The sequence below is a fragment of the Protopterus annectens genome, chromosome 2.part1, assembly GCF_019279795.1.
Source record: "Protopterus annectens isolate FY-2018-M chromosome 2.part1, PAN1.0, whole genome shotgun sequence".
Classification (NCBI taxonomy): domain Eukaryota; kingdom Metazoa; phylum Chordata; order Ceratodontiformes; family Protopteridae; genus Protopterus; species Protopterus annectens.
The window spans coordinates 716146909-716165881 of NC_056729.1; positions in this window are offsets into that span (position 1 = coordinate 716146909).

The window sequence follows — 18973 nt, forward strand, 5'->3', positions numbered from 1 at the left end:
CAAGGGGCTCTGCCTAACATCAACTGGGATTCTATTCCAGAGTGAGGGAAGTCTCTGGGACAGGAATATATCCCTCCAGCACGTCCTGTTTATTGCTTTGCTGAGGTTTAATTCAGTGGAGTGTGTGGCTCTAAGGGATTTGTTTTTCTTGAGGTGGAGCATGTCCATTAATTCCGGGTTGGACATGGCCTTATACATCAGGCATAGATCACCTCTGAGCAGGCAGTAAGCAACTGAGTAGAGCTGGAGTTACTCTAGTTGAGCTGCATAGGGCATCTCTTTGAGGCCCATAATCCTCTTGGTGAAGCACTTCTGTGGTCTTACCAGCTGTTGCATGTGCCAATTAAGGTACATACCAAATGGGGCATTGTACTCTATTATGGGCCTAATGAGTGATGAGTTGAGGGGCACAATGACCACTCTTGATCTAGAGGTGAACCCTTTTGTGATTAGGTGGGCTACATAGAAGGAATAACTAACCACTCTGCCAATGTTATCATCAAAGGAGAGGTTACTATCTACCTGGGTCCCCAGGTCCCTAATTACATTTTCCGTACCTAGTGGATTAGCACCTATGTGGTAATCTGTGGGCACTTTGTTTTTTCCAAAGGGGATGACTATGTATTTTTTGCCATTCAGCTTGAGGCCATGGTTTTGACACCAGGTATCTGTCTCTGTAAGACCCTTCTGGAGGATGTCTGTGTCAGCCAGAGAGTCGATTATGGCCCCCAGTTTACAGTCATCTGGGAACTTGGTCAGCCATAGTCCTCCCGTGCTTGCCTGTACCTCAGAGAAGTATATACTGAACAGGAGGGGTCCCAGGACCGAGACCTGTGGGATGCCACTTGTGACTGGTTTAGAGTCAGACATGGCACCTGCAACTTTGACCATGTGTGTTCTATCCGTGAGCCAGTTGGCCACCCATCTCATGACATAGGGGTTAATGTTCAAGTTGGTAAGCTTGTCTATGATGCCAGAGTGGGGAATGGTGTCAAAGGCCTTAGTGAGGTCCAGGTAGGCTGTGTGGACTACCATCCCTTCATCTATGGCCTTGGTAACTGTTTCAAAGAAGTCAACTAGGTTTAGGAGGCAGGATCTGCCTTTAACAAAGCCAAATTGGGTAGGGTCCAGTATCTGCAGGTTCCCAATGTCTCTGTTTATAAGTTCCATGATAATTCACTCCATATCTTTGCAGACCAGGCTGGTCAGGCTTATAGGGCAATAGTTCCCAGGTTCTGTTGTGGCACCACCTTTGTGGAGCGGGATGACTGTTACTGTACGCCATTCTTTGGGTACATAGCCTGTGGTAAGGTTGAGTCTGAATGTAGGTGAGGGTTTAGTTCCTTTTGGAGCTTGTATAAGACGCAGCCTGGGACACCATCCAGTCCCATTGATGCTGTGTTCTTAGCTTTGGAGAGGGCTGTTTTTACCTGCATGTCCATGAAGTCTGGGGCTCTTCATTCTTCTGGGATGGACACGGGCCCTTTTGGGGGTGAGGGGGTGAAGTTTGCACAGAACTTGTCCACCAGGATGTTGGCAATGTCAGTTGGTTCAGTGTATATTTTGCCATTTTGCAGTAGCTGAAAGCATATCTGACAGTTGCCACCTAAATGTTTGATATAGCTAAAGAAGGCTTTGTGGTTATCTTTAGATTCTTTGGCAAATTTCTTTAGAAACTGGACTTGGATTATTTTATGAGCGATTGTAGTTTCTTGCTAATAATGATCACTGATGCCTTTCCTTTTTGGAATTTTGCTCTATCATGTGTTAGTTTCCTCCTTCTGTTGTATAGCTTATTTATGGGCAAGGACCACCAGATTGGTTTCTTCTTTCTGGAGGAGTGAGTCTTGGTTTTTATTGGGATGGCTCGATCCATGCATCCCTGTAGATGCTCATAGAATGCACTTGTAAAGGATTCTGCAGATTGGATAGCATTATCCTGTAGCAAGGGGGCTTTGAAACTTTCCACTTTGGTCTAGAGAAGTGTGAAGTTTGCTTTTGAAAAGTTTTTCACAGTGGTTTTGTTGACTGGGGGGGTGGGGGTAGGGATGTGGATGTCCAGTGTGATTACTTCATGATCTGATATTACCAGAGAGGGATTTACCTCTGGTGTGGAACACTGATCCCCCATGTTGGTGATGATCAGGTCCAGTATGTTGTCACCTGTAGTGGGCGTGGTGACCAGTTGTTCCAGGCTGTTTGAGTTTATAAACTCTAGGAAGCATTGGGCAAAAGACTTTGTACTCGAGTAATTCTCCCAGTCAATGTTTGGGTAGTTGAAATCTCCTCATATTATGGTGTTTGGTAGAACCTTTATATTTCCCAGTATTCTCAGGAATATTGAGTGAGGGTCCTGAGACAAGGTATGTGATCTGTAGCAGACTACGATCTGATAAGCAGCTTTGCCCAATGTTAGTTGCACTTGCATGGTCTCCAAGGCCTCGTGCTGTGCCACTAACCTGGAGGTGTGGATATCCTTTATGAAAATGGATACACCCCCTCCTTTTGTATTTCAGTCTGGGTTTTGGGGCCGACACTCGGGGGGATTGGGATTTCTTTAAGTGGAGCATGTCCAACAGCTCTGTGTTTGACATAGCTTTGTATGTTAGGCAGAGATCTCCTCTGAGTAGGCAATATTAGACAGAGTAAAGCTGTAGTGTTTTGAGACGGTCTGTGTATGGCATGTATTTGAGGCCATTAATCCTCTTTGTGAGGTATTTCTGCAGGCTATCCAGTTGTTGTAGATGTCTTGTGAGGTACATAGCAAAAGGGGCATTGCACGCTATAATGGATCTAATGAGTGATGAGTAGAGGGGAACAATGACCTCTTTTATTCTGCATGAGACACCTTTTGTGATGAGGTGTGCCACGTAGAAGGATTTCCTGACTACTTTGGCGATGTGATTATCAAAGGAGAGTCTACTGTCCACCTGTGTCCCAAGGTATCTTATCACACTTTCAGTGTTAAGTATACTACCACCTATGTTGTAGTTCATGGGTACAGTGTTCTTACCAAAGGGGATGACAATGCACTTTTTGGCACTGAGCTTGAGGCCATGGCTTTGACACCAGGCATCTGTCTCAGTGAGGCACTTTTGTAGGATGTCCACATCGTTAGTAGTCTCAGTTATGGCTCCTAGTTTGCAGTCATCTGGGAACTTCATTAGCCAGACACCTTCCATGTTAATTTGTACTTCAGGGAAGTAGATACCAAACAGGACAGGACCCAGGAATGAACCCTGTGGTACTCCACTTGTCACTGGTCCGAAGTCGGACTTGGAGTCTGCTACTTTCACAGTGTGGGTTGTGTCAGTGAGCCAGTTGGCAACCCATCTTGTGACATAGAGATTTTTATCTAGTTTAGTGGGTTTATCCATAATTCCAGAGTGGGGGATGGTGTTGAAAGCCATGGCAAGATCTAGATAGGCTGTGTGAACCACCTTACCCTTGTTTATGGCTTTGGTGACTGCTTCAAAGAAGTCTATCAGGTTTAGGAGACATGATCTGCCTTTTACAAACCCAAAATTGTTGTGGTCCAAAGTTTGGAGATTACCAATGTCTTTTTGTTTATAAGTTCCATGATGATATATTCCATGGCCTTGCAGACCAGGCTCATCAGGCTAATGGGGCGCTAGTTCCCGGGGTCTGTGGTGGCTCCCCCCTTGTGTAGTAGGATAACCATCGCTGTGCACCATTCAGCAGGCATAAAGTCTGAAGTGAGGCTATGATTGAACATGGTATGTAGGTGTGGTGTCAGTTCATTCTGTAGTTCATGTAGAACACAGCCTGGGATGTAATCTGGTCCCATGGATGCTGTGTTCCTGGCTTTGGAGAGTGGTTTTTACCTGTGCAGCCATGATGACACCAACTTTGCATTCTTCCGGTATAGAGATGTGCTCTTTCATGGGTGAGAGGGGGTAAAGTTAGCACTGATCCTATCTGCCAGGCTGTTGGCAATATCAGTTGGGTCTGTATATTTAGTGCCATTGTGCTGTAACTCAGAGCAGATCTGAATGTTGCCATTGAGATTCTTGACATAGCTATAGAATGCTTTGTGGTTGTCTTTAGAATCAGTGTCAGCTTTGTTTTTGTAACTAGCTTTGGACGGTTTTATCAGGGATCGCAGCTTCTTCCTGAGGCTGACCAGGGAGCTCTTCCACTCATGGGATTTTACCCTCTTTTGCAACAGTTTCTTCCTTCTGTTGTGCAGTTTGTTTATGGCAGGGGACCATCAGATTGGCTTCCTTTTCTTGGAGGATAGCGTCTTGGTTCTGTTAGGGATAGCACGATGCATACATTCATGTAAGTGCTTATAAAGTGCAATTGTGAAGGATTCAGTAGTCGTAACAGTATTGTCCATCTGCATGGGTGTCCTGAAGTTCAGCACTTCTGTCTTAAGAAGCATGAAGTTGGCTTTGGAGACATTTTTAACATGGTTTCCTTAATGGGGGGCGGGTCCAGAATGTGGGTGTGTAGGGTAATTAGCTTATGGTCAGATGAGACCAATGAGGTGTTAACTTCAGGTGTGGAACACTGGTCACTCAGGACAAACCAAACCACATAACCAACACAAATAACCACAAAGTTAGCTAAATGCTACTCATTGCCAGAAGTCTCAGCCTCCAGATGCACACACTCACGGCACATCTCAGTATGGAGAATATTGATATCTGTACAGTAACAGAAACCTAGTTCAAGGCTCCAGAGAGCACACCTGCACTACCAGGATACTACTCATTCCATACCTTCCAGCATCAGGACCTGGATCATAGCACCTAGGGTGGGGATGTATCCATATTCATCAAGGATACCTACATCTCTCTCTACATGCTCTGTACAGGATATGTACACATAGAATGTTTCACAGCAACATTCTTCACACTCCACAGGGGTTGGGCCACAAAAACTCCTTGGCATTCATGCTCTATGAGCCTGATGAGTCTGCTCTTTAAGGCAATGGAGCCAATCATAATGGAAGTCAACAATAAAGAGATTGTGAACCTTCACACAGTTGAGCACACCCAGTTTGGCTTCATCATATGCAGATCACGCCTCCTGAACTGGGTGGATTTCTTTGAGACCATTACCCAGGCTTCATATGATTGAAATGAGCTCAACACAGCCTACCTATACCTCACTACAGCCTTTGACACCATTCCCCAGTCAGGTATCATAGATGAACTCACCAACCTGGGCATGAATCCATACGTCACAAGATGGATTGCAAACTGGCTCACAGATAGATTCCACAAATTAACAGTTGCTGGCTACATGTCAGACTCTACACTAGTAACAACTGGTGGCCCCCAGGGTTCAGTCCTGGTGTCCCTCCTGTTTGGTATAGACTTCTCAAATGTACATGCTAACACAGGAGGTTTGTGGTTGATTAAGTTTGCTGGAAACTGTAAAGTGTTTGCCATAATAGATTCCCCGGATGACACAAATATTCTCCAGAAGGGACTCTATGAAACAGATGTGTGGTGTCAGAATCATGACCTCAAGCTCATTGTGGAGGAATGCATAGTGATCCCCTTTGGTGAAAACAAAGTACACACAAACTACCACATAGGTGTTACCCCCTTAAAACTGACAAGGTAATAAGGGATCTGGGGACACAAGTAGATAGTCATCTTTCCTTTGACAACCATGTTGCCAAAGTGATTGGGAAATCCTATGTGGCCCACCTAATCAACAAAGGGTTTGCATCAGAATCTGAAGAGGTAGTGGTGGCCCTCTACTCTTAAGTCATCAGACTCATCATTGAGTACAATGCACCACATTGGATGTACTCGACTACGCATATCCAGCAGCTGTAGAGACCACAGATGTACCTCACCAAGAGGATTACTGGCCTCAAACAGTTGTGTTATGCAACACAACTGGTAAAACTAAATCTATTCTTCGTTGCGTACCGCCTACTCAGAGGTACACTCTGCCTAACATACAGAGCCATGTCCAACACGTAACTGCTGAGCATGCTCCATCTACAGATAACAAAATTGAGTCACCCTACACACTTCAGGGATATGAACCTCATCACAACAATGAATACAACATGCTGGTGGGATAGAGTACCATCCCAGACACTTGCCTTACTGTGGAACAGAGTCCCAATGTACATCAGACAGAGCTCCTCGCTGACACTCTTCAAGTAGGAACCTTGATGAGTGGATGGGAAACAGACAATTCATGCCAGGCATCACATCAGCAGCCCCACTAGAAAGGGGCTTAGGGTACTAACTATTAGAACGAGGGCTTGGGAGACTACCCAATGGAGTGGCGAAAACTGCACAACTTGCCTAGGCTAACATATGCCTTATTGAATATAGGTTCATAGGTATGTAGTAGACTATGTGACAGGTACATGTCTACAGATATTAGATGTGTACTTCATTGCACCGTCATGTTGTGCAGCAGGCACATGGACCACATACACTGTAATGCTTACAGATACTGGTGGCTGTTATGTACACTGGGTGAGATGTGCACCTCATGTCTTTTGTGCCACTGGGATGTGTGCTGGCTGGGACAGTCCTGGATGGCTCCCTGTCATGGTCACTCTCTTACACACATCTCTGCCCATCCATCTTTGGCTTAATATACTGTGTTCCCCCTACATCTATATATAGATACATAGGTAGGTAATAGGCTATCTGCCTGAAGGCATATATTAGTATGGCCAGAGTGTGCAGCTATCACCACCTATAGAGTTAGTTCCCTAGGCCTCTGTGTAGTAGAGCTGATGAAGGGATCCATGGTGTGACAGTTCAGTTTCACATACACTCATCAAAGCTCCTCTGGAAGAGTGTCAGTGAGGGACTCAGCTTAATGTAGGTTGGGAGGGATCCTGTTCCAAAGAAAGGGAAGTCTGCAAGTTATTAATGTATCCCTCCAACATGCTCTATTTATTGTTGTGATGATGATATCCCTAGAGCATGTAGTACAGTGAGCTTGGGGTTACTTCAGATAGCACATGTACATCTGTTCTGCATTGGACATGGACCTGTCTGTTGGGCAGAGATCACCTGAGTAGACAGTATGCAATAGAGTACAGATTGAGTTAAATTCAGTCTTGTTGCATGGGGCAACTGTTTGAGGCCAGTAATGCTGTTTTTGAGGTACATCAGTGGTCTTTCCAGCTGCTGAAGGTGCCTAGTCTGATTCATCGCAAGTGTGTTGTGATACTCTATGATGGGTCTGATGACTGATGAGTAGAGGGAACCTCCTTTGACTTACATGCAAAGACCTTGGCAGTTTGTGGGAACATTTAGCATGATTTTCTAACCACTTTGTGAATGTGTTTCTGGAAGTAGTGATGACTACCCACATGTGTCCATAGATCCCTTATTATTACCTCCATATTTAGGGTGTTGGCACCTATGTGGTATTTGTATGACTGTAGCTCGAGCCCATACGTTTGACACCACATCTGTCTGACTGAGACCCTTTTTAAGGATGCCTCTGTTGTCCCAAACATTGATTTTGACAACCTTTTTGCAGTCATCCACAAACCTTGCTAAACATAGCCCTCGTGTTTGACTGTATTTCTGAAAAGTATACACCAGACAGGAGGGGTCCCAGTACTGAGCCATGGGGGACAGCAGTTGTTACCAGCTTGAACAGGAGACCACAATTCTTACCTTGTGGGATCTATCTGTGCCCCAGTTGGCAATACGTGTTTATGCACAGGTTGTTGATTTTGTGGATATGACATGTGTGTGGGATGTTGGAAAAGGGCTTTTGAAGGTCTATGTAGGTCGTGTGTAGCTCATTTCATTGATGCATGTCCTGGGTAACTGCCTTGAAAACTGTCTAGCAGGTTTAGGAACCATGATCTGCCTCTGACCAAACCAAAATGGGTAGGGTTGGGTGTTTGTAGGCTCTCAATAGCTCTGTTTATGAGTTCCATAATGATGGACTCCATGTCCTTGCACATCAGGCTTATTAGGCTTATAAGACAATAGTTCCCATGGTCTGTTGTGCACCAACACTCGTGGAGTGTGCCAAATGTTGCTGTAACTCATTCAACAGTTTCATATCCTGTACAGACGGTGAGTCTCAATAGACTGTTCAGGAGCAGGATCTGTTTGTTTTGGAGTTCACATATGAAACAGCCAGGGAAACTATGTTATCCCATACACGCCGTGTTTTTAGGTTTGGAAAGAGCTGTTTAACCATTGTATATATGATTTCTGGGTTTTCACAATCTCCAGGTATGATAATGGGCCCTTTTGTCAGTGAGAAGGGGGTAAATATATATGAACCTGTCTGACAAGATGTTGGCAATGTCAGTCATGTACATGTATTCATTTACAGTTTGCACTGACTCAGAACATATATGAGTTTACATTGATATTTATGACATAGCGAAAGAAAGCTTCATGATTCTCTATGGACTCTTTGACCATGGCTTGGATAATGTTAGGAGTGCTCATTGTTTCTTGATGATGCTGATCAGATAATTATTGATCTTCTTTGGTTTTTCACTTTCTTTGAACAACTTAAGTACTTGGAGTACATAGTTTGATTATGACAGGTGTCCAATATATTATATGGGTCTGTTTTCATATCAGTGTGCACAGAAGGCAGGATTGGTGAATAGTGACAAGTGTCTGGAATAAGAACTGCAACTGCCAGATATGCGTGGCACACTGCTGTACTCAGACATGGCCTAAGTGTGTGAGCATGCCCAGCATGACCTTTCAGTATGTTACTGACTGAAATTTGCTAAATTTAAGTGTGTGAGCATGCCCAGTATGAGCATATATACTATGTGTGTGAAAATCAAGTTTTTTTTTTACTTCAGGGCTTACCTTTGTGTTGTACATTGACAGAAAGCACAGTGTGCCTGCAGGCTTCCATGAGTCATTCTACATACAGTGGGGACAGCTATTATTTGTACATTTCTACCCGGGGGAGCACACCTGATTGTTACTGTGGGTGTACATATAATGAAGGGTTCACCTGACACTTATACACATTTGCTAGGCCTGCACTGCTATGTCATGTACTCCATTTCAGTCTGTACTGTTGCCTATCATACTGGCTTGAGGCATACCACTGCACTACAGACCTTAGCTTCCAATTACACGCATATTAGTTTGTGACTTCATAGCCTACAAAACCCACATCACACTGCCTGGCCTGCAGTTATCTGTCTGCATAGGCCTGTGGGGAGGTTACTCATATGCCTCTTCAGAGGGCATGATACAGCATTTGTTTGTGTTTGCGTTTGTCTACATTTGTCCTGCTGGCTGTGACTGTTAGGTATGTGACCCCCCCCCCAACTGGTATGTGTGAGTGAGTTAAGTTGTGTCTGTGCCAGTGAAATGCTGTCATGGCTTAGTGGTTCAGTACTGTGACTATAGTGCACAGCATTCTGAGTTCGAGCCCTGTCACTGCTTTTTATTTTCCTGCTGGGCAGACCAGACTGCTTAAGGAACAGTAAAACAGGTGCGAGCGTGTTTACCCGACTTTGCTCAACTTTGCCTGACTTTGCCTGACTTTGCCCGACTTTGCCCAACTTTGCCCAACATTGCTCAACATTGCCCGACATTGTGCTGGTTAGTGCAGTGTGCAGCTATGCGCAATTGAATTTAAATATGCTCAATACTGGTAAAATGTGCTTAGCAGTGCTTTATATTGCTTAAAATAGGGCACTCATGCCTCAGGTGGTGCTGCAGGGCTGCCTATGTCAGATGCACATAGTACACTCCATGTACATGTTTGAAAACAGGTAGTGTCAAGTTAGGCATCCCTTTTACTGTATGTGCGAGTCAGAGAGAGGTGTCATTTCCAAGGTTCCTACTGAGTCTGTGTATGTGCTATGCGTTGCCTCTTTGCCATGACCAGGGCATACTGGGCACGCCTCCTTCTGCCTACTGGGGCAGGCTCAGGTTGTTCCTCCTTCGAGTCATGCTGTGCCTGTGCAGGCCTTGGCAATGGTGGGGGGCTGTTTGGCCCTGCCCCATGCTGTTCCTGCTGCAGCTGTTTTCACAGGATCATATTGTGTAGCATGGCACATACCATGACAATTTGGGTACATGTAGTTACTGCAAGGCTCCACCAGATGTGTTCAGGCACCGGAACCATGACTTGAGCATCCCAAGCACATGCTCAATAACGTTTCTTGTTTGTGCGTTGCCTCATTATGGAGTTCTTGTTCGGGTGTGTGTGCATTTCTGATGGGTGTCATCAGCCACGGCTCCAGTGCATATCCAGCATCCCCCACTTGGTGACCGTCAGGGATGTCCCCATTGGCAAATCTCTGGTACAGCTGTGTCAAATGCCAGATGTGGGAATCGTGATAGCTTCCAGGGCAGCCAGCACACATATTCATTATTATGCCCTGGGTATCACACACGACCTGGCAGTTGATGGAGGGAAAACCCTTGTGGTTGATGTAGACCCTACCCCGCTCACCGGGTGGTGCTTTGATGTGTATGTGCGTGCAGTCTATTGCACCCACTACCTCAGGGTATTCTGCTATTTGGTGGAAAAGATGCATATTGCTGGCCAATGCCTCACGGGAATTGGGGAAATATACGTGCTCACTGACATGTGCTGACATGGCATCCAGGAACTGGTGCAGTACCCTGGATGCTGATGCCTGTGAAATCCACATCATATCACCAGTTAGTCCCTGGAAGGTACCTGTAGCTAGTATTCTTAGGCCAACACATACTTTGGTATCCACTGGGATGGGTTCCCCTCTGTTGGTTCTGTGTGTGAGGTGCGGCTGGCACAGCTCAACAATTTGCTGCAGGAGGTCTCTGTCCACCCTATAGCGCTCCACTATCTCCAGCTCATGTAGCCCCTGGTAGGTTACCCTGGGTCTGTACACTCTTCTCCATCTTCTCACTGTGGGTTGCTCAGCAGCATTCACAACATCACCACCCTCAGTACCTTGCACATGTTGGTTTATGATAGCAAGAGCAGCCCCTAACATTTTGTCTGACTTTTAAGTTTTTAAGCTTTCCCTCTTTGTATACTGCAATGTTGCAGAGTTCTTTGGAAAAAACAGGGAAGAATGTTGTTGGCAGAGTTTAAAGAGCTGGGCTGGGCTAGTCTGCTACCTGTGTAATTGGCTGATTCTGATATATATTCACCTGGCAGCTCTGCTAGTTCTCCTTGGTTAACTTCCTACTACTTCTTTTCCTTCCTTTTTCCTTTCTGTTTCCGCCCAGGGCAGCGCCGCGCAAACAAGCGCACACGCATGCACATGAGCGCACATGCTGTGTGCACGTTTGCAAGAAATTTCAGGTATATTCACGGCGTACGCCTTTGGTTTCTGGTTTTCAAAAAGAACAACTGTAGACACGCCTCTTGCAATCCTGAGCAATGCAGGGCAAACACAAGACACTGTGCTCCAATAAGTTTACAGCCTTTCTGACACACCCCCTCATGATATTACCTATATTCTACTTTACTACTACACTACTCCTACACTTACACTCTTGGGACATGGCTCACATGCTGGGGAAAATTGGGATTCACTATCCTTATCCTCATTTGCATAGGATTGCCTACTAATGCATGGTTACATCTCTCACACTGAGCTTCCCCCCCTTAGCAAGCACTACTCAGTGGCCATGTTGTCTTCAGCCTGCCATTCACCTGCATGGCAGGATAAGCTTTTTAGTGAAAATGGCTATTTTTGGCTCTTTTTAAATTATTTTCTGTTTTTTTAAGCACTGCACATTTACGCGGTGCTGCTAAACATCGGAGATCGAGGAAAAAAAAAGTTAGATTTCAATAATTTTAAACATTTATAAATGCCAATGGCCTTATATTTGGCCATTGGCATGCTTCCTCAACTGTATGCATCCTTTATTTGGAGCTGTCATAGCTCCGTTTAGCTATTTGCAGAACGGTACTCTGTTACCAACGGAGTACATTTCTGCAGATAACACTACTCTTCCACGGACGGGTTAGTATTTCCTGCATTGCAAATTTAACTAATTTGCATAGCTTTCAGCAGCAAATGAGGTAATTTGCATGCCATGACGCTGTCTGTGCAAGAGTAGCTTTAGAAGCTCTCATGCACGCCCCTGCCGGCTGTTGCTGGATCGCTCGGCAGACATATTGGCTGTCTGACATCTTACTCTAAAACTCAGTGCAAGCTTTCATAAATCCGGCCCTTTCTTTAGATATGAAAAAAAATCATGTGATAAAAGTCATTTGATAAAAATCATGTGACAAGTCATATGATGCTTAAAACACATAATTCCTTAAAAAGAGCATGTAATGTTAAAAATAGTAGAAAACCTCAAAAAGCAAACATAAAGTAATACATCAAACTATTATCCTTCAAATTCTTGATGCCTTATTTTTAAGAATGCTAGCAGTACTAATGGACACATTAAGATTCTTCTGGAATCCATGAAGGCTTGCATGCTTTTTCATTTGCATACTCCACATAAAGACACATTCAAGTCTTCTTTTAGCATAGCAGCCACATACCATAAGTCTGTAGCAGTACCTTGCCTGCATAATGTGTTTTGGAATTACACCCTTACTGCATAGCACAATTAGTTTGCACTAGACTTAATGTGTACCTGGCAGTGTGCATCACCACTTTGAATACCACCAAGAGAAATGAACATCCCAGACATCTACTTTGCTCAGAAATGGGTAGGTACATTACCTGACAGAAAATAGGATCGTATAAAAGTTTCAATATTTTCATTTTCATTATTTGTTGGTCCTCCCCCATCATGACTATCAAGGATCATTTCTCTATCACAGGACTCATTTGTTCCTTCATTCTGGCTGGTCATAGCTATGGTATTAGTTGGGGATGACAGAGTTTGGTTTTGACATGTGTGTCTACTTTTCAGTCCATCTGCATGTCCCGACATGTAGCTCTTGGAAATGACATGCAGTACAAGAGTAGAAGATTCCTACCACTCTATACATGCACCTTTTCTTCCCACACCATTTTGCCCTTCCTGAAGCGTATACCCCCATTTACTGCCCTGCTTTCCACCTTTGGATAATCTAGCGGGATGCACCCCATGAACCACATACTGTACCTTCTCCTTTGCACAAGATGGGTGAAACAACAAGGGACATTCTTTCCCAGTCACTTTGCTTTTCCCAGGCTACTACATGAACCTTGGCAAAATAGTTCATAGTTACAGTTCCATCCCTCTGTGTCACAGGTACTAGCCTTTGATAGGCCAACATTTAATCTTTTTCTTTTGCTAGTTCATCTGTATTCTAGCGAAATTCACACATTATTTAAAAACTTTAGTATCATACACTTCCATATTTCATTTAGTAGTGATTCATTTCAAAATAGTTTACTTTATTAATGAATTTGAAAGTAGCAGTGAAAACTTATACTAGAAGGACAAACAGAGGAGAGCGTGAATAATGTCTAGCTTCCCAAAGAAAATATAAGTAAACCAAGGTTATTGTTTTTTTAATGTGCAACCTGGAATAACATAGTATAAAGGCTGTCACATTTTACTTTGTTTAAACTGATAACAAATATGCCATACATGGAATATGAATAGTCATTTAAGTATTTAAAGCTGTTGTCCAACATGTAATTTCAAGACCGCAGGATTCGTTTTATGATTTCAGATTAACATAGTCACTATTTTATAGAGATCTTGAGCATACATTTTGCTTGCTATAAAATAATTATAATCCATATTAATCTAGAAATATTTATTTCAGTTCAGTCTGAAATTATTTTGTAGTTTTGTTCAAGGCATTATTGACTGTGACTTAAAAGGATCTAATACTCAGTAGATCTTTATTTTAATAAAACGTCTGATCCATGTCTAAGCACTTAAAGATTATTGTTGTCAGCTTTGTGCGATAGTTCATAGGTTCATAGGTTCATAGGTTCATACTAGGCTATCTGCCCGAGGGCATTTACAAGCCTAGCCCATAGTTTTGTGGCTTACGCCACCCCTTTAGTATGGGGAACTATACCCATTATTTTGCTGTGCCTCTGTTGAGCAGTGACACTGAGGTAATCCCTGGGGTATATCTGCGATCTCCCATCCATTGGTCAAGATTTCTCTTGAACAAGGCCAGCGAGGTGCTCTGCCTCACATATACCGGGATTTTATTCCACAGCATAGGGAGTCTTTGGGTGATGAATCTATCCCTCCAGCACGTCCTATTAATAGCCGTGTTGAGGTTTAAGTCTCCCGCCCTTGTGGCTCTGACGGATCTAGATTTTTTGAGGTGAAGCATATTCATCAAATCTGGGTTTGACATGGCCTTGTATGTTAGGCAAAGGTCACCTCTGAGCAAGTGGCGACTGAATAAAGCTGGAGTTCTTTCAGTCGGGCAGCATAGGACAGATGTTTGAGACCCTTTATCCTTTTGGTGAGGAACTTTGTGGCCTCTCCAGCTGCTGCAAGTGTCGGGTCAGATACATTCGAATGGGGCATTGTACTCAATCATTGGTCTGATGAGTGATGAGTATAGGGAGACTATGACCTCCCTTGATCTAGATGAGAATCCCTTCATGATAAGGTGGGCAATGTAGAAGGTCTTCCTAACTACTTTAGCTACATGGGTGTCGAATGACAGACTACTATCAACCTGGGTCCCCAGGTCCCTGATAACTTCTTCTGTACTCAGTGGATTGCCACCTATTTGGTAGCTAGGGGTAACCTTGTTTTTCCGAAGGGTATGACTATGCATTTTTGGCATTTAACTTTAGGCCATGGCTCCGGCACCAGTTATCCGTTTCTGTGAGACCCTTCTGAAGGATATCTGTGTCAGATGTGTTTTCTACTATGGCCCAGTTTGCAGTCATCTGCAAACTTTGTCAGCCATAACCCTCCTGTGTTTGCTTGTAGTTCGGAAAAGTAGATGCCAAACAAGAGTGGGCCCAGGACTGAGCCCTGTGGTACACCACTTGTGACAGGCTTTGAGTCTGACATGGCGCCAGCAACTCTGACCCTGTGGGTTCTGTCACTCAGCCAGTTTGCAACCCATCTTGTGATGTATGGGTTAACATTTAAGCTGATGAGTTTTTCAATGATACCCGAGTGGGGTATTGTATCAAAGGCCTTCGCCAGATCGAGGTAGGCTGTATGGACTGCCTTTCCTCATCAATGGCTTTGGTGACTGTTTGAAAAAGTCAACCAAGTTTAGAAGGCATGATCTGCCTTTGACAAAGCCAAACTGGGATGGATCCAAAGTCTGCAAATTCCCTATGTCTTTATTTATGAGGTCCATTATGATCCTCTCCATGGCTTTGCAGATAAGGCTTGTCAAGCTAATGGGCGGTAATTTCCAGGGTCGGTGGAGGCACCGCCTTTGTGAAGTGGGACCACAGTTGCAGTCGCCACTCCTGGATGCGTATCCAGAGGTAAGACTATGATTAAACAGCTGTCCTAGCTGTGGGTTTAATTCCTCGTTGAGTTCGTGGAGCACACAGCCGGGGACACCATCAGGTCCCATGGATGCTGTGTTTTTTGCTTTGGAGAGAGCAGTTCTCACTTGGGCGTTGGAGATGTTTGGGGGGCTGCAATCGCTTGGTATAGATATCTCTCCTTTTGGGAGGGAGGGGTCTCTCCCCCACAAACATATATATACTAACCCCACAGTCGGACCGACTCAAAGAAGGGTGAAATCTCCCAAAGCAAGTGAATTATTGCTAGGCATCACCTATATATTGCTAGGCATCACCTATATATCACAATCCATGAATAAGTAGGCTAATTATTTTAATATTCTCTGCTGAATGTGGAGTCCGGATCCAATAATTCGTGCCACAAATGTGAAATATCCACAATTTTATTAAAACATACTGTGTATAAAATCTGTAAGGTTAAGCAATTTCATCTATCACATAGACTTCTTCAGAAGAACTCTCCGTTTGTTTAATATTTTAATATTCTGTTGTACTGTCATATAATGGTTAGAGTAAAACACCCACTGTACACCTGTTAATATTTTCCTGGTGCTCCTAACAGGTATTCATGATCAAGTAAGTGGAAAAAAAAACACAGAGAGTCTAAATTAGTCTGTCTCCTTTTTTTTCTTTTCTTTGTCATCTCTTACACTGAGACTGTCCTGGGATTCATTAAAGGGCCTAGCATGAGCCATGCAGCTCATGTTAAAATGGACCATCTCCCTCAACATGCCAATCTGCAATTCAGACATGTTAGCTGCAATGCGAGAAGACCGCATTATCATCTAATTGGCATGTTTCTGATTCACATTTACTACCATGACATGCAGATTCCTGCTGATCTGCATCTTGTGGTAGTAAACTACTGCTCATGAAGCCAGTGCATTCACCCCAAGTCACTCGCCCTGTTATTCACACAAGTGCACACACCCACTACAGTCTCTGTACCTGTCCCTAACCTTTCTACCCTCCTGTGGTTCCCTCATCTTCCCAATAGCTAAAGTGCCGTTATGGCATGTATCTATTAGGCTGTGGTGGTCTAGTGAATTCCCACACTCAAAAATCCCCCTACTGCTCTTGGTGCCATTATGGCACATACATTTAAATAATCCCTGGTGGTCTACTATATCCCTCCACCCCTTTTCCCCATTGTGCTGTTAGTGACAATATGGCACTTCTGTATATGGTATCTATGGTGTCTAGTGGTTCCCATCACCCTCTGATCCCCACTGCACTGTCTGTTCCCCCACCCCAATCTATGTACCACCATTGCGGCAGGCAGTTGACATGCCATGTTAGCCCTGTTCAATGCCACAATGTGGTGGTGATAGCTGTACAGATCTGCATGGTTCCACTATGAAACACTGACTTCTTGAAAGCCAAGAAGCTGAAATAACAAAAAAAAAAAAAAAAAACTGCCCAAAATGAGAAGGGCAAAAATATCAGTTTTAATTGTTTTTGCGGGGGGGGGGGGACCCTGCCCCCTGATATATGGGTAACCCACCCCCACAAACATATATATACTAACCCCACAGTCGGACCAACTCAAAGAAGGGTGAAATCTCCCAAAGCAAGTGAATTATTGCTAGGGATCACCTATATATCACAGCGGTAGTGATTTCCTATGGAAAACAGCATTTAACATTATGCCATCCATCTTTTTTTCTATGTACTACTGATGGTCAAGCCATTTCACCTTGAGCATGTGTAGGGTGCCCAGACTACATATCCAAGTATTTTCTTGAATCACTCGGCCATGTAGATGCCTTCCTGGAGATGGATCCAAGAATGCATCACATGGCTAATTAGCATATGTCTCTCACTAGAATGCCTCATTAGCTTTCAGCGTGGCTACAAGGCTAGCTCTACTTGATGCTGCACATCTCCATGATAGTGGACCTTGCAACACCTATTTAGGGCAGTTGCTTAATAAAGAGAAGGTAGGTATACACTTTGCAGTATTTCTGAATGACTATATTAAAGGAAGCAGACCTTGGAGAACAGCTGCACTGTAGAGAGCAGGCTGACGAACTTGCACTCTGATGTTACAATTTAGGCTCACATTTTCTAGTAGAATGTGTTCACTTTTTGTTTTTTTTAATGAATGCAACATACTGCACATTTTGTACATTTATTTCCAGCCTAGTACATAGTATCACTCTGCCGGATAGAACTGTATCTAATCATATCAAGACTACAGCATGACAGTCAGATAAAAATAGCAATAAGGATCAGAATATGTCATTTTTTTCTGTTTAGAAAATGTCTTTTCCTTAGTATCTTAGCTTGGAGCTATTTTGGATGCAAGGCTGTTTACAATTTCTTGTAATTTTCCACCATTAATTTATTCAATTTCATATTATCAGTTGCTTGCATGCCTTATAAAAGTAGTGAAATAATGGACTGATATACAATTTTCAGAAACATGCATTTAATGAAATAATACAAAAGAATTATGTTCATTGATCTCTGAAAGATTTACTGAAAGACACTATTCTGAAATAAATATTTTCTGATTTCAGAAGTGGCTAGGTTTTCTCAGTCTGAATAGTAATATGCTTTTCTTGATAAAAGCATTTTGAGATAAAGTTAGCTCACACCTTTTCCTTCTTTTTACTATTTATGGGCTTCTTTGCAAGTGGCATTCAAAAATGCCATATCTGGAGATCTGAAAGTTGCCAAATATGATAACTGTCTTATTTAGGGGGGGAAGTCTTGGATTAGTAGACAGTAGACTGAAAGGGGAAGAGTTTGGAGATGAGGTATGTAACCTGTTGTGAAAACAGAAATACAAGTTGCTGCATTACTACTCTGAGTGTTTAATATAATTAAAGGGGAAGAGTCATTTTTATAGTATTTAAAGGGGCAATGCAACAAAGTCCATGCGTAGTATGCAGATTTATAGATAAGGTGCTAATGCAGTGTATGTTGACTTTACTTACATTTTGCACCCACACCTACACAGTTATATTTATTTGTATTTAAAGTTAGGTTGTTGGAACATGCTAGGGACATCATTAATTAATAGAGAAGAAAGTTCTGTAGCTGCACATTTCAAAGACTTTCATAATAGTAAAAATGAAGAACTTCAAGCCACAGTTTTAGAAAAAATAAATTGTTCCTGGCATAATATTTCATACATCAAACAAGCTTTAATACATAAGGAAGCTATGTATATTTTAAAATGTAATACTGTGTACCCACAAGGTCTTAATGAAGACTTAAATTGGAGAGTATTTATTTAAATTAGATTATTACTAATTGATTTATTGTTTTACCAATTAACTTTCTATATATAAATGCAGTGTGTTATTATGTTTTTTACTCCTTGAAGGCTGAGGCCGAGACGTCAGAGGAATAAATTTGCTTTTTTCTGTTCTTCTTTTGTGGATTTGTGGATTTTCGTGAGCTGTTTTCTACATTTATCTGTTGGTTCTCTGGTTGCTCATATATTTATTTGTATTGTATGTGTGTGTGTGTGTGTGTGTGTCTATATATATATATATATATATATCTGCTTTGATTCACTGAAAACTTATTTCATTGAATTTCAATTCACCCTTAAAAAAAACGCTGAAAGCTCAA